At 39.1% G+C, this 17,558-nt stretch overlaps 1 protein-coding gene across 1 annotated transcript in view; it reads right to left on the reverse strand.

Moving 5' to 3' along the window:
* The window catches only part of LOC140205770 (zinc finger protein 644-like), a 132,642-nt gene extending 128,774 nt beyond the window's left edge, over positions 1–3,868 (reverse strand). The window contains exon 1 of the mRNA XM_072273411.1: positions 3,692–3,868. The gene's annotated coding sequence lies outside the window, so the exon portion shown is untranslated. The remainder of the gene's footprint in view (positions 1–3,691) is intronic.
* Positions 3,869–17,558: the final 13,690 nt, after the last annotated feature.

Here is a 17,558-nt window from a genome sequence, read left to right on the forward strand (position 1 = left end):
TACCTTGTGATGAAGGGGATAAGAGAGCCCACTGAATGTTCTGCAGAGATCTGGCACAAACCTGACAGCTGACAAACTGGCTTAAGTGTTTTAACAACTCTGATGTTAAAAATACTCAACAATGGAGCCTCCACAGGATACAGAATGCTATTAAGATTCATAACATTCAAACATAAAAATTTTGTGCCTTAGCCCTGAAAGACTGACCTTTTATCACGACAAAAAAAAACCCTGGTTCTATAATTTCAAGCCAAGGGGAAAACACTCAGCATCTGTCAGTCCCCCACAGATCCTCATCTTTCAATGAGATCATTTTTCATATAAACTTAAGAATAGACCCATCCTACTCAATGGTTTCCACAAAGGAAGCAACTCTTTCATCAGTTATTACAATAGTATCCAAGTAGAGTATCTAATGGAAACATATTGATTCATAAGAGAGTAAAAGTACATAGTATCTTGAAAAATTAGTTATTTTCCCTATATTGCAACCCTTTAGCAATGTAGATGACTGACGTACAGCAATTGACAAAAGATTTTCTGATAGCATGTCCCACAATCTAAGACAAGGGCAACAAGCACCATGGAATGTCATGACTTCAAATTTCAACTCCATACTACACAGTATTGCAAAATGGGAGGGTAGCACCATTCCTGAGTCATTATTGGGTTTTAAGCTTTTAGTTCTCTCGTAGCTCTCCAGCAGTACCCTTCATGGTCACAGGACAGCAGTTTGAGATAATGATGCATTGCCTTTTCAAAGTTAATTATGGATGTGTAATAAATGCTGGTATACATTTGATACTGAAAAATGAGTGGTGACCACTGGTCTCCTCAGATATAAAGAAAAGCAATCAACTACAGAGAACACTGGTGATGCCAACAGGCTCAATAAACTGATTAGAAAGGCTGACTCTGTTATAGGAGTTAAACTGGACACACTGGACACTGTGGTAGAACAGAGGACCCTATGGAAAATCAGGCAACTCTGGATAATATTTCTCGCCCTCTGCATGCCACCTTGGCTGAACAGAGGAGCACCTTTAGTAGACTAAGACAACTGCACTGCTCCAAAGAGCACTATACGAGGTCATTTTTACCCTCGGCAATAATGCGTCAACTTATTGCCCGGGAAGGGATAACCCCCTCCTGTTAAGACTGTTTGAGGTAACTTATTTTTTATTCTTTCTTACTCCTCTTCCAATATTTGTATATCCTTCGGGATCAATAAAGTATCTATCTACCCAGAAAAATGTAATTATCTTTATCATGTACAGTTTCATCATGTTTGCAATAAATTGGAATGTTTATTCAAGAGCACCAAAATCAGCATACATGTATTTACAGATGTGACAATAAACTTGATTTTGATTACCCATGAAATTCAAAATATTATATGTAAAGTAAAGGTAAGGATGGAACAGCTAATAGAGTATATACAGCTTTTTTCTCCAACATATTAATAGATCCCATAGGAGAAAGGAACCATTTTATTTCCATTCCTATTCACCTGAGTAGCTTGTTTAAACGTAGAGCCAAAATATACCAAATATTTTCCAAATTAATTTCTAAAATATTCAAATTTCAAATACTACATTCAAATATTATACTCAAATTCCAGCAATTTGAATATAAAAAGCATTTTTGAATTACTGTTTTATAATATCATTGATTTAAAAAATAATTCACAGATCACGTTCAAAAAAACCTTCCCAACTTTAAAAAAAAGTGACTGGATAAACAATGCACCAATTCCAAAGAGCATAGGATATAGCAACAGAATTAGGCTATTGGCCCATTGAGTCTGCTCTGCCATTTCATCACAGCTGATCCAATTTTCCTCTCAGCCCCAATCTCCTGCCTTCCCCCGTATCCCTTCATGTCCTGAACCAATCAAGAATTGTTTTGTTCTGATCAAAAAGAGATGAAACTTTTGATGAAGAGTGCAACAAATCTTTGCTGCTCTCTGTCAGTTAACTGATGCAAATTGACAGTTTTGAACTATGCTAACAAATCAGTTTAAATAGATAGTGGTGACTGTCATGTGATATTTCTGAGTGCATCAAAATAATCCATCTTCTATCAGTAAAATTAAGTTTTTAAACAAAATTTTAAATGACAAAATATTTGCTAAATCTTCAACAAAAACTGCCAATCTTCACAACACCTTTATTTGAAGGCCAACATTACACCTAGGCCGCAAAAACATTGTAAATATTTGAAATATGAAAGCAACTATGACAGTTGTGTCAACTATAAACGGACTGATAAGAGCTAAGCATTCCGTATGTTACAAGCTCCCCCATATCTATGAAGTCTTACACTGTGAAATGAAATTCAACTTAAATCTAAGAAGATGCAGAGCACAACAATGAAACCATGAAAACCACATGCTTTTATAATGTACATCCAGAAAAGCCAAGATGGCTATCACCCTCAGCAGTCAATAAGATAAAATAATGCAACTCAAGCACCATTTATGGAACCCTACTATGTACAAACTGGACATAGTATGTGGCCATAAAAATAACTGATACAATTCAAAGCAGTTCTTTAGCCATAGAGTACACTTCATACTACCAATCCCCAATTGAGATAATTTTAGACCCAATATTAACTAGGGTGTACTTAAGATCAGGCAGGAAAAGAAGATGTGTTACCAATTTTTAAAAACTAAGACAATGAACTACTACACCTTTGCATATCTAAACTAAGGTAACATCACAATTAAAACTTGAAATTTACATTGTTATACAGCAGTGAACTTTTAACCACCTCACATTTTAATAACTGAATTATAAACCGTTACCTATCAAAAGCACCCAACAGTCATGTTTGAAAAATTTACAGCTTGCAAAAGTTGTGCAAACATTTAAAACACACACTTAGGCAGCAATACTTCATTTTATCTACATCTAATTTACTTTCTGACCCTCCTAACAGTCATTATCCTATTGCAGTATTTAAAAAACATGCACTGGAATCCAAAGGTTAATACTGTATACAGGTATATCATTGGCCTTGATGGTATTCTTTGGTAACAAAAACATCTAACACCAAGCAAATTAAATGTTAGTATTAGCATACGTGGGACATATTTCAAGGCTAGCAATCCAAGTTGAAGGGGATGGAATAGAAGGCTGCAAAGAACAAACCCTTTTAATTCCTTCAACATTTTCCCAATGTTTCTCCCGTTTTGCCCAGAATCAAAGAATGATTTTACTTTGCGTGCGAGTGCATGGAGTTGCAGAACCAACTCGAAAAGAAAGCATTTAATGCCTTTAGGCTTAAAATTTGAAACAAAAAGAGATTTAAAAGCTAACTTTTTTATTATTTATTTTGCCTGTTGGGGGTTGGCAATAACCCCTCGAATTGGTCCGGAATGTCATGTTGGCGTGGCAAGAAAGACATGGAAGCGGTGTGTGTGTGTGCCCCATGCCGCCAGGCTTGTGTCAGCATGAACATGTCACGCTACCGTGTTCGCTGCTCCCAAACGCCACAATCCAACCAAGAAGCTGGGCAAGGCGGAGGGGAGGGGGCGAGGAGGGAGGCTGGCACACGAAACATGTACTTCAAAAAAAACATCCAAACGGAACAACCACCGTCAAACCCGAGCGCCAAGCGAGCCGCTGAGTTCCGGCGGCACGAAAGTTTTCTTGCTTTCTTCTTAAAGAAGAAAAGGGGCACGTACCTTTGGCACGAGGGAAGGTGCGCGAAGCGGCCGGGCTGCCTGTGTATGTTGTTTTATTATTGTCAGCGCTCGTCCTCCATCCATTCCAGCGCCGCCATTTTGCTTTACTATTGTGCGAAGATGGCGGCAGGAGGGAGGGAAGGAGAGATGGCGCTGGGAAAAGCCCGAGCCCTCCCCCTTCCCTTTCCCCACCCCCTCATAGCCCGGCCGGAGCCAAGCCCAAGCTGTCTTCTGTAACGCAACTATTTTGGAAGAGAGGAAGCTACCAAAAAAAGATCAAGTAAGGTGTTTGGGTTCCCCCCCTCCCCCCGGTGGCAACGGCTGCCGAGGCGAAAGCTTTGTCCGGCAGCTGTGCGTGGTGTGGCGGAACTGGAGCTCTTCGCCGGGCAGCTGCAGCTCGGTGGCTCTGCGCTGGTTGGAGTGGCAGCTGCGGCAACCGTAGGGATAGTAGCCACGCAAATGGTGATGGGCTTCCTGGCCAAGCGTTGGCACGGCTCTTCTTCCCTTTCTACGCGCAAACATACATCCGAAATTACATATGATCCTACCCTTTTTTTTTCTGGCAGCATTGGGTGAACTTCACCGCAGCATTAAAAGCAGGCAGGTGTTAAAGAGAAACGCGTCAAGACCAAGGAAACTCGACGCTTCTTTCACCCCACTCCAAGAGAGCAATAATTCTTGGCTGTTGGGCCAGCTTTTCAGCCCAATATACTCCCACCCCCTAATGAGACGTTGGGAAGCCATAGCCCTCGGGGAATGAGGCCAGCCAAATAAAATTAGTTTTATTTGGAGAAAATAATTAAACATCCAGATGAGAAATCTCCAATAGCAAAGCAATCCTACATTATTTTTCTATACATGGCATATATACATAGTATATATGAAAACAAATTGTAACATCCACATTTATAATAAATAACCTGCAAGCATATTTTGTAATTAAACTATTGTAAATAAATTATGAAGTAATACACAAGAAAATATTGACTGGGGTAGTAATCTCAGCCTTTATTTGGAGAACAACTGTTTGTGCTAGGTAGCATATTAAAAAAGAAATTATTGACAATTCAACTGCTTATATACAATGTAGGCTTAATTACCTTCAAGCAACTTTTATCTTTCATCATACTTATGGAAGCTTAAATTCCAACAAATTAACCAATGTTGATATGTTTTCAGGCACCTGATCTCTATCTCTCTGAAATCAAATGGTTACTTTTTAGCTCTTTATGTATTTCACATAGTACACAAGATACTTAAGAAAATAGTGCTTGTTTTACAGAAAATAAATAGATTGTATTGATGTTATATAATAGAAACAATATAATTCAACAGGTAACTTCACAGACATTCATTAAGCTGCATGTCAGCATAACGTTTTACAGCGCCAGCTTTCGGTGTTCAATTCCTGCTGCTGTCTGTAAAGAGTTTATACGTTCTCTAGGTGACTGAGTGGATTTCCTCTGGGCGCTCTGGTTTACTCTTGCATTCCAAGGATGTTCGGAGTAGGGTTTGTAATTTGTGACCATGCTATCTATGTTGGTTGGTACCAACCACCTGCAGGAGTTCCCTGCACTGTGTTGGTTGTTGATGCAAACAATACATTTCCCTGTATGTTTCAGTGTTTCGATGTACATGTGACAAACAAAGCTAATCTTTATCTCTGACCAACTAAAGACGTTTTAAGTTTCTGATGGAAAATGACCGAAGTTAAATTAAGAAAACCTTTGCTAAGATTTATCCAAAGGTTAACAGCAAAGAGAATCAGAACCAGATGTAATAAAGCAATAAATATTTAGTTTTTATTAAGAATCAGATGAGTGTGAAAATTGCTTTGGACCACTGAAACAAGACACAAGGGCAGATACAAAGTATAACAGAGATGTTACCTGAGTATGTTGCACCTTTATTTAGGATGTTTGACCAGCAAAAGTTAACGATGCCAACAGTAAATATGTTTATATTACTTAAAAGACATAGACATGTTGGTTTTTGAGGGAAAGGTTCTTGGGAATGCAGATTATACCAAGGACACATCACATTAAGAACATTAGGCCATGCTCGACTACTAAGTACAGAGCCAAATACTTGGGTTTGTGACTTAAAAATATTTGGTCTCGTGGCTGACCTACTTTGTCCACTTTCCTGCCTGATCATCTCTTGATTACTGTAATGTTCCTAAATCATTCAACCACAATGTTGAATTAACTCAGTGACTGAGAATTTACACCACTCTAGGCTGGAGAAATCCACACAATCACAACCCACTCAGTAATAGATATTTCGTCAATTAAAAAAAAAACTACCCCCATTTGTTTGAAGCTATCCAACTTGAGAAACTTCCAACACTTCTCTGGATCTTGAACCTGAAGAGTTCTTTAGCATAGATCTGTAAAGGTTCTTGGTCAATCACTTGATGCAATTGCAAGAGCTGACTTGGTGCATTTCCAGGGTAATGCATAATAGAAGAAAGCAATCTCTTTTGTACTTGTGATCTCAGTGAAAATATTGTTCCACTTTTAATCACCTTGCACAGTCTTAAACCTCTGGAAATGTGTGAGGTTTCTTTTGTGTAAAGTTAGGTAAAGTTAGGCATGCAGTGAAGCTTTTAGGTAAGAGCAAGGGAAAGGCTGGGCTATCAGAGATGGATTTCACGTGAAGGCAACAGGAGACGGCAAGGCAAAAGCAAAATACTGTGGATGCATGAAATCTGAATCTAAAACAGAAAAAGCTGAAAATACTTGTGTAGCATCTTTAGAAAAAGAAAACTTTAACATTTTAGATCATTTGCTGTTCATCAGTACTGTAAGAACATTGCTATCCAGCACGGGGAGTGAAAGATGGAGGAACCAAACAATCAAAATGGAAGCTCTTTCTCAGTTCCAGTGAAAGGTTCCCAGTATTAAGCATTAATTTTCCTCTTTCCACAGATGGGGCCTGCCTGACCTGCTGAGTTTATCAAGCATTTTCTCTTGATGAATGAAATGACTTGACAGTATGGAAGATGAGTGGTTAATAAAAATATGTTGTACAAGGTAAAAGGACACAGTAATAGGACATACAGAGCAGTAAAAAATGATTCTTAAATGACATCAGCAGAACTATTACTAATATATGTGCTGTGAAGACAATGTAAGTAGGATTTACTATATGAAGCAGTTGAAGTCAACATTTAGTAGGAAAATGCCTAATCAAAAATGATTTGGTTGAAATTAGTTTGAAATGGAAAATAAAGCAGCAGTGATTTGAATGGTGGAACAAACTCAATGGGCCGGATGGCCTAATTAGGTTCCAATGTCTTATGGCTTATTAAACATGGTTAAGAATCAAATTTGGAATGGTTTGGAGATTTGAATTAGAAAGATCGTGGAAACTCAGAATAATACTTCAGTAGTTTCAGAAAATCAATTAACCCATCATTGGTTGCATGAGCAGAGGATAGTGTATTGCTTCAGATAGCAAAGTGAACAGAAGGAAGGATCAGGTTCATATTTTAACATGAGAACTGAATTTGGGGCTCTGAATAGTGAAATAGGAGACACAAGTGAACCTAGCAATAGAAGTAGTCCATTTAGTTTCTCAAGTCTTTTCTTCCTTTTAGAGCGTGAAGAGGTTAAGTGATAATTTGGCTACCATAGCAAGAAGTTTTGAGTACAGAGGCAAGGATTATCATACTACAATTTTACAGCCCTTGGTGAGATGTGCATGGATATTGTTTGGAATTTTAGACTCAGCTAGGAAAAGGTACACTTGCCATGGAGAGATTGTTATAAAGTTTTACCGCACTTTTCTCAAATGATGTAATTCAAAGTGCTTTCCTATGAGATTAAATGCAAGCATGAAAATAGCAGACAAAATTAAGTTAATTAAAAGCAGTTAAATAAGTAGCTTTTGAGCTATTATTTAAAAGTGTGAACTGAGTTTTAGGTCCCTTACAGTTTAGCTATTGAGTTCCACAATTTAGGAGCATAGTTAATAAAGCTAACCTGCCAATTTTCTTTTGAGGAGGATTGTTTAAAATTTACGGACCGGTGGAAGATCGAAGAGCTTGAGCAGGATGATAAAACAAAAGCGATTGTGTGATATACTCCAGTCCCAGACCATTGAGAGCTTTAAAAACAAGTAAGATAACTTTAGAATCAATTCTAAAAGAATCCTACAGGAAGCCAAAGCAGAGTAGTTTGGATGGAAATGATGTATTCTTTCATCTGGGTTTTAGTCAAAAGGGCAACAACATTCTGAATGAGTTGAAGTTTGTCAAGATTAAAGTACATACTTAAAAGGAATTTTTATAGACCCAGAGAAACGTTTTTTAAGAAGCGAAATACTCTTGTTTCTGAAAATACTGAGTAAATTTGGAGCATCAGAAAGAAACAAATAGCTTTATAAACACCTTTCAAGATACAGATGGAGGAGAGCAAGAAAGAAAAGGAAAAGACAGTAACAAACAGAAAAATTTAAATGATAATGGTAAAGGCTTAAGTTATGTGGATTGATTATCTAGAATTATCAAAGGAATTTGGAATGAATACATTTCTAACATTTTCGGTTTTAATTTCGTATTTCCAGCATCCATAGTATTTTGTCTTTGCAAATAATGGATCCAATGTTTTGATAAATTTTAAGGGAGCAAAGATTTCACACTCTCGCACTGTTGTGTTTGAATGGCTTTCATTTTATTAATGGCATCTGCACAAGTTTGAATGGCTCTTTGTAACTCAGTTTGTAGCACCCTTGTATCTGAATCAAGCTTGTTAAAGTGGACAAACAAAATCTAATAATAGTGTTCAAAAGGAGAATACTTTCCAGTATCCCAGCCTTTCTATCGACATCACTAAACACATATTATCCAGCTATTATCACATTTCTGTTTTTAGGAGCATGCTGCTTTGTAATATATTGTTTCCTACATTGCAGTTCACTTCAAAAATACTTCAGTGGCTGCAAAGTAGTGGGTTCAGCACCACTACTTTGTGCCAGCCAAAATTCCCCGCCTGAACTCGTCCCATCTGCCTGCCTGCTTTTGATCTGTTACCCTCTCTTCTGGCTATTACCGTTGATTGGCAGGTGCAGAAGTCTAGGGTACAACGCCACCAGCAGTTTCAAGATCATTTGTTGCTCTGCAGCCATCAGGCTCCTAAACCAGCATCTCTTGCCTCGGTGCTGAACTGACTTAATTTGCACAATTTGTCCTCTTTTGTATATTGGATATTTGTTTGCTTTTGTTTGCATGGGCTTTCATGGATTATATTTTATCTCTTTGTTTTCCTGGGGTACTTGGAAGAAAATGAATCTCATGGTTGTGTATGGTATAGATACTTCGATAATAAATTTACTTTGAACTTTGAAAGCACTGGCATGCCCCGAGTCTTTCCTGTTTCTTCCTCCTCCTAAACATTACCTCCTGTGGTCTTCTGAGGAAGTTGCTTCACTGATCTAAATAGGGGAACATTCTTTTAATTTTATATACAAAGTAGTGTTTCTCCTTTTTCAAATTTCTCTGAAGTGCATTGCTCTCCTATTATAAGTGGCAACAATTGGACCCTACCCATTGTTAATTAGTGTTCATTCGCCTTCAAGGCAAACAGAAGGCCTTCAAATTTGCTTCTTCTTGAATCATCTTCCCTCTTCAGTAGCAATATTCACAATGCAGTGTACAATGTATACAAAGAATACTGCTTAAATGATTGGATCTCACATATGTGATTGTACACAGGAAAGACGTGCCAGTTAAAGATAAATCTAATGTCATTACCAACAGGATATCCTATTGTTCAAAGGAAACTCAGAGAACTATGAAAATCAACTAAAGTTTGACCACTCTATAATAAGATGCTTATGTTAATTTTATAGAGTAAATTTAGTAATTCCAGTATGGAACCCCACCAAAGGACACAGGAGTAACAACAAAGATCCAGAATGGCAGACCTGATTCTCTTGTCATGCTTGTTTTGAGCATATCTCCACACAAGGGTACCTCAATTAATCCTACTCCACAAATATATGTACAGTAGATCAATATCATTATTTTATATAACACAACATGACCTCTTCTCAACTAAGAGCACCAAATATGTGTTTATGAGCTGGTCTTCATCATAATTCATATTAATTGAAAGATGCAGATATAATAAAAGTCAACAGTAAATGAGATGTAGTGATTGAGTTCAACTACAACATGCTTGGGAGGAATTTCAGCTCTTTTAGAGTCACAGCACAACCATTTTAAAACCAGAAGTTTTTAACCTACTCCAAGATCAATCTAACCCTACCCTCTCACATGGTCGTCCATTTTCCATGAAACATGTATCTGAATATATCCAACACAAAATATACCTTTAGTTCTGAATATATCTAACACACATTATGTCTTTAGTTCCATCATTCATTCTGCATTGGAATATCAATATATAGCAACTGCTTGATTTCTAGAAGAATTAAACATAGTCCAAGCCTATGACACTGTAAATTGTTGGTTTGATTAGTTCAGTTGATTCATTGTTGAAAAATTCTTTTGTGCTTATTTTGTAAGCTAAAAAGGGGATTTCCCCATTTCTGACAGAGGAGAAAGTCTAATAGATTGACAGCAATGGTTGGAAAATGTCACTAATAACAAAACTAAATAATTTTAAGAAGTTCAATGGCAAAGTGCTGTGTTTATAAAAAGCCTTGTTCAATTTCTCAGAAAATATGGTTGACGCTGAAATTAACAATATTTATGGAGCAGATTAAATATTAAGTCCAATATATATTTAAATGAAATAATTCATTGACTTTCTCATATAAAATTAACAACAATTTACATCTATTTGGAAAAGACTAACATTTGGAAAAAAATTCTTTAGAAGAGCTTTTTAGAAATATGTTCCAATATGCTCCACGGAGGCCACTAACTAAAGACACTGTGCAAACAAAGGAGATATCAGAGGCGTGATCATACTGTAGTCAAACAGATATGTGAAGGTATGCCGAAGGAGAAGCAGAAGATACTGCCTGACCGGCTAAGTTCCTCCAGTACTTTGTGTGAGCTGCCTCGGGATTTCCAGCATCTGCAGAATCACATGTTAATGAGTTTGTTAATGACAAATGGGTATAAGACTTCAAATAGGTCAAAATCCACTGTCATGACAAAAGTTCAAAGAGTGACAAATAGTACTGTTAGAAACTTTGGAACCAGGGACCAATGATAAATTTCTACCATGGTGGAAATTTGTGGCCAAAGGCAGAACTATCAGAAGAACAAGACAATGCAAAAGGATGGAATTGCCTCAATATATTTATGGGATGTAAAACTGTGGAAGGGAGGAGACTGCAAGGCACAGACCATGCATGAAAGGATTGTTCTTTAATCTTCTGTACAGATTTTACATTGTGGAATTTTTCATAAAGCTAATAGAATTGAACAGCACAGAAACAGGCCCTTTAGCCTACCACATCCAGGCTGACCATAAAGCATCCATTTACATTAACTCTTTTATTCCTTTTGCATCCCAATTAAATCCCACACCTTTCTTTTCAGCCACCTGCATTAGGGACAATTTAAAGTAGTCAAGCTATTAACCTGCCATGCCTTGGTATATGGAAGGAAGCCGGAGTACCCAGGAGAAACATATTTAGAATATGGAACAGAACAGGGCCTTTGGCCTACGATTTTGTGCTGACCTTTTAACCTACTCCAAGATCAATCTAACCCTACCCTCCCACATTGTCATCCATCTTCCTTTCATCCTGTGCCTATCTAAGTCTCAAATGTCCCTAATGTATCTGCCTGTAAACCACCCCAGCTGTGCATTCCGGATACTTACCACCCTCTATGTAAAAAACCTATTTCTGACATCCCCCCCATACTGTCCTCCAAACACCTTAAAGTTATGTCCTCTTGTATTAGCCACTTCTGCCCTGGAGAAAAGTCTCTGCTGTCCACTCTATTGATGACTCTTATCATCTTATGCACCTCTATCAAGTCACCTCTCATCCTCCTCTCCAAACAGAAAAGACCTAGCTCGCTCAACCTATTCACAGGAGACATGCTTTCTAATCCTGGTAAATCTCTGCACCCTCGTTCTATAGATTCCATGTTCTCACAAGTTAACCGGAACTGAATACAATATTCAAAGTGTAGTCTTACCAGAAATTTATAGAGTAATAAAGGCCAACATACCATACGCCTTCTTAACCACCGTATCAACCCATGTTGTAACTTTGAAGAATCTATGGATGTGTATCAAGATCCCTCTGTTCCTCCACTCTGTTAAGAATCTGCCACTAACCCTGTATTCTGGCTTCAAGTTCGACCTTTCAGAGTGAATCACTTCACACTCCAAATTGATCTCCATCTGCCACCTCTCAGTCCAGCTCAGCATGTTATCAATGGCCCGTTGTAACCTACTACCACCTTCTACAGTAACCACAAGTCCACCAACCTTCATGTCATTTGCAAACTTACTAACCTACCACCCCACTTCCTTATCCAAGTCATTAAAATCACAAAAACCAAGGGGTCCCAGAACAGATCACTGTGTACCACCACTGGTCACTGACCTCTAGGCGCAATATGCTCGATCTATTACTACCCTCATACGGGGAGGCATACAGACAGCACCAAAGGCCACAATTGAATCCGGCTCTTTGGGACTGAACTAGCAGTGCTAACTCCTGTGCCACATGTTCAGTCAGAAGAGAGTTGCTAGGGAAGGAGTGGTTTGAGATCTCCAGCAGGCTACAGTGATGGAAAAAGGTAAAGGCATTGCAGAGGTTTAAATGCAAAGGTGATTATATCAAAAATATGCTGTTCCTTATCACATTTTCACATGAACCCAGGTGACAGAAAATTAATGCAAGGGCAAGGCTGATGAACAAATAAGATATGATATTGTCATGGTTTTTGGGGTTTGGCTGAGTTTTATGAAGAGTGGAAGAGGGGAATAATCAGAATCCTACAGCACCAAAACACAAGTACAGAAAATAATGAAGAACCTGTAAATCACCAGGAACAATAGTTACCTGATGAGGGCATGCTGGCTATGGAATTCAATCTGTCACAGTCAGGAAGACCAAATGACTTGGAACTGATTCCGAGCCAAAGTTGAAAATTAAACACTTAGACAATGCTTGTTCTTCTTTCCAGCTTCCTGAAGACTGTTGCTACAGTTTCCTAATCCAGGACTGCTTTTTACTTGTCTGCCTACTCAGCACACCAACAAGATTTTTTTTTGTAAAATGCTAGTTAATGTACATTTGGTGGAGCGTATTACATATATATAGGTCTGACTATTATGTCTTGTGAATAAACACAATTAACTTTCCATTATGTCTAATACCCTGCCTTAAAAGAGGAAATGTTAAAAACAAAGGAAAACTGGGCAGAATTTAGTAATATAAGGGCAGTCCAGCACAACCAGTTTTCTGGTATTACTCTACCACCTTTGATTCAAGATTCAAGGTTGCTTAATGTCATTTCCAGTACACAAGTGTAAAGGCCAACAAAATAATTGTTAGCGCAAACACGAGGAATTCTGCAGATGCTGGAAATTCAAGCAACACACATCAAAGTTGCTGGTGAACGCAGCAGGCCAGGCAGCATCTCCAGGAAGAGGTACAGTTGACGTTTCGGGCCAAGACCCTTCATCAGGTCAGATCCAATGCAGCACAAAAAAAACAAGAACACAATAATTTAAAAAACACAATAAATATAACTACATGAGATAGCTTATATACATTGCTTGATTGTCCATAAATTGATACTAGGCACAAGAGCCTTTGTACATAAGGTGATTGACAGGAAATGATAAAGTAGTGGTGGTGGGGGCTGTGAAGGGGTAGGTTAGTAGGTGGACATGTTGATCAGCCTTGCTGCTTGGGGAAGTAGTACTTTTGAGTCTGGTGATTTTGTCATGGATGCCACGTAGCCTCCCCCCAATGGAAGTGCGACAAACAGTCTATGAGCAGAATGGGTGGGATCCTTCATGATGTTACTGGCCTTGTTCTAGCACCTTTCTCTATATGTCCTTGATTGTGGGTAGGTTGGTACCAGTGTTGTGCCTTCCACAGTTACTGTTTCTCACTGCTGCAGTGATTTATAGGATTCCTGTCTGACTAATGCCTTATGTGATAACAGTTTGTGATACTATTAAGGAAGCTTCATGCTCTACTGAAGACATCTCTGCACTGAATCATGGGCTATAACAGAAAAAGAATGAGCACATTATAAGTGATATAAACTTCATTGCATAACTAAAAAACTTGACCTCCAAATAAAAGATAAAGAGAAATGCTTAGAAGTTAGAAATCAATTACTACAGATGCTGTAAATCTGAATTAAAACCAGAAGGTGCTGGGAACTCTCAGCCAGTCAGCTAGCAAATGTGGAAAGGGAAAATGCAATGCTTAATGTCAATTTGTTGACCTATCACTTAACGTGTCATCCCTGTTCAATCCACCATGTGCTGCAAGCTTTTTACCATTTTCTGAATGAAAGTTGGAGATCAGTCCTGCCGAAAGGTTTCGGCCGGAAACCTCAACTGTACTCTTTTTCTAGATGCTGCCTGACCTGCTGAGTTCCACCAGCATTTTGTGTGTGTTGCTCAGATTTCCAACATCTGCAGATTTTCTCTTGTTTGTGATCAAAACTAAAAGTTGTGATATATAATGACAAATAAAGAAAATTACAATGTACAAGCTGACCTGTCATGTCTTTGGGTCTGTGGTATCAGAAGGTTGCCAGGTTGCAGATACACAATTCCTGGTGGGCATAATTTTACCTGAAATGATCACTGGTGTAATCTGTCCCAGGTAAAACTGCTTGCACATTTGTGCATGACTAAAGTAGACAAATGGCTCTAATTTATAGTGACGTTGTGTGACGAGACTAACATGTATCACAGACAATTCTTCCAATCATCTGTTTCACCGACCCCTCAACTAACCCAGTGCCAAAGGTGATAATATCTTTTTTCATAAGGATTAAGCAGTGTCAACACATTATTGATGGTTAATTTATCAAGGAAAAAGAATTGCAAGTTTTGAGATGTTGATCAAAGCTCAAAGCTGGCAGCAGAATGTGGACCAGCTAGAGAAATGGTCTGAAAATGGCAGATGGAATTTAATGCAGAGAGATGTGAGGTATTGCACTTTCGGAAGACTAACCACGGTAGGTCTTGCACAGTGAGCGGTAGGGCACTAAGGAATGTTGTGAAACAGAGGAATCTGGGAATACAGATCCATAATTCCTTGCAAGTTGTTTCACAGGTAGACGCGGTCGTAGAGAAATCTTTTGGCACACTGGCCTTCGTAAATCAATGTATTGAGGACAGGAGTTGGGATATCATGTTGAAATTGTATAAGACATTGGTGAGGCCTAATTTGAAGTATTACGTCCAGTTTTGGTCACCTACCTACAGGAAAGATGTAAATAAGATAGAAAGAGTGCAAAGAAAATTTACAAGGATGTTGTCAGGACTTGAGGACCTGAGTTATGGGGAAAGGCTGAATAGGTTAGGACCTTATTCCCTAGAACGTAGAAGGTTGAGGGGAGATTTGATAGAGGTATACAAAATTATGAGGGTAAATGAAAGCAGGCTTTTTCCACTGAAGTTGGCTGACACTACAACTAGAGGTCATGGGTTAAGGATGAAAGGTGAAATATTTAAGGAGAACATGAGACAGTGGTGAGAGCGTGGAATAAGCTGCCAGTGTAAATGGTGGATGTGGGGTCAATTTCAACATTTCATATGCCTTATACAGCAATTTTGAGAGGATAACAATTTAAATTCTACTTAAGGGAAAGGCCTGAAGAAGTGAAAGTAAAAGCTGCCTGATAACCATTAAAATCCATTGGTTTACTGACATCCCATTATAAAAGAAGATCCACCCTACAAGTATGGTCATATGAAATTCCACCCCACATCAACATGACTCTCCCTTAATTGTCCTTGTAAATGGTCATGACCACCATGTTCTTGCAAATCCACACAATGAAGAAACCAAAAAGATTGCAGCGCGCATGGTTGCAGCAGCCTCTCTGGCACCAATCAATAGTGAAATTTCTTGTCCTATTCATCTTTTCTATGATCAAAAAACACCACTGATCATAAAGAATAATAAAATCTCCAAATCTACCTCGCTAGCAAGCGGGAAATGAAAGTGCTGCACAGTTACAGCCTAATGCGCGGAGTGGGCCCTTGCTCCATACCATGGCCTACTACAGCTAACTGGGGAAGCAAATGTCAGAAGCGATACACAAGGATGCAGATGCACAGTAGGCATGTCAGTATTCGAGCAAGACTGAAAGCGGATCCCTGCAGGCCTGCTCTCCCGACGATTCTACTTGTTAACGTCCAATCGCCAGAAAATAAGATGAATTACCTGTGTCAGCATTTGGACCATCAGGAGATGAGGGACTGCTACACACTCACCTTGACAGAAACGTGGCTTCAGGACACCTCTCCAGACTCGGCAATCCAACTAGAAGACTAAATCTCTTCTCAGGCAGACAGAAATGCTGCGACCTTCTATAAGACCTGTTGAGGAGGTCTGTGTGTTATGTCAGTAAGAAATGGTATGTGAATGCCCGAGTTGTAACAGACCACTGCTCACCGTAGATAGTTGTTAATGGTGAAGTGCAGGCCCTTCTAGTTACCAGGGGAGTTCACTGCCATTGTGATTGTTGCTGTTTACAGTACATCCACTTTGTAGTAATGCTGCAGCAGCACTGCAGGAGCTCTACGGCATCATCTGCAACCTCAAAGTCACTCATCGCAATGGCATCTTCATTGTTGCTGGTGACTTCAATCATGCCAACTTAAAAACAATCCTGCCAAAGTTCTACTGGCATGTCAACTTGGCATCTAAACGAGAGAATGTATTTGATGTGGTCTTCTATGCCAACATTCATGGAGCCGACAGGGCATTTTCTCCACCCCCCACTCTCACCTTGGATACTCAGACCACATCTCCGTTTTGCTAATGAAGGGTCTCAGCCCAAAACATCGACTGTTTACTATTTTCCATAGATACTGCCTGGCCTGCTGAGTTCCTCCAGCATTTTGTGTGTGTTGCCTTGGATCTTCAGAATTTGCAGATTTTCTCATGTCTGCGTTACTAATCCCTATATACAGACCATTGATTAAACAAGTCAAACCAGTTTACAGGGAGATCAGGATCAGGACTGTTTTGAAAGCACCGACTGGGGCATACCCATTGGGAATGATGCTCTGCTATCATCACATCAGCATTGATGGATATGCAAGATCAGTGACTGGCTACGTAGGAAAATGCACTGAGTGCTTAATCAGGTTAATTGTGATCAAACACTACACTTCCAAGGCAAACTAGAAAACATGTTTAACTGCAGAAGTTCATACACTGCTTAGGGATCAGTATGCTGACTTTAGATCGGAAAACAGCAAGAGCCGTGCTCTAGCATGCTATCAGGAAGGCAAAGCGAGAGTATGCACAGAAAATTCATGGCCACTTTTGTGACACCAGAAACACACAGTGCATGGGACAAGAAATATAAATCATAACAGATTACAAATCCACCCAGGCGTCAACGACAGTGAGGCCTCCCTTCCTGATAGGCTAAATGCCTTCTATGTAATGAATGATGTAACACAAAGAAAATACACCTCTCTCCCTGAGGAACAGGCACCCTGTTAAGGTAAAGAGGATCCTAACCAGGGTGAATCCACACAAAACTGTGAGACTGATGAGACCCGACACAGACTAGGAGACTGCTTTGCAAAGCACCTACGCTCCATCTGCCAGAAGAATTGGGATCTCCTAGTGGCCACCCATTTTAATTCTATTTCCTATTCCCATTCCAACATGTCAGTCCATGGCCTCTTCTACTGTCATGATGAGGCCACGC

The sequence above is a fragment of the Mobula birostris genome, chromosome 12 (assembly GCF_030028105.1).
Source record: "Mobula birostris isolate sMobBir1 chromosome 12, sMobBir1.hap1, whole genome shotgun sequence".
In the NCBI taxonomy this organism is placed as follows: domain Eukaryota; kingdom Metazoa; phylum Chordata; class Chondrichthyes; order Myliobatiformes; family Myliobatidae; genus Mobula; species Mobula birostris.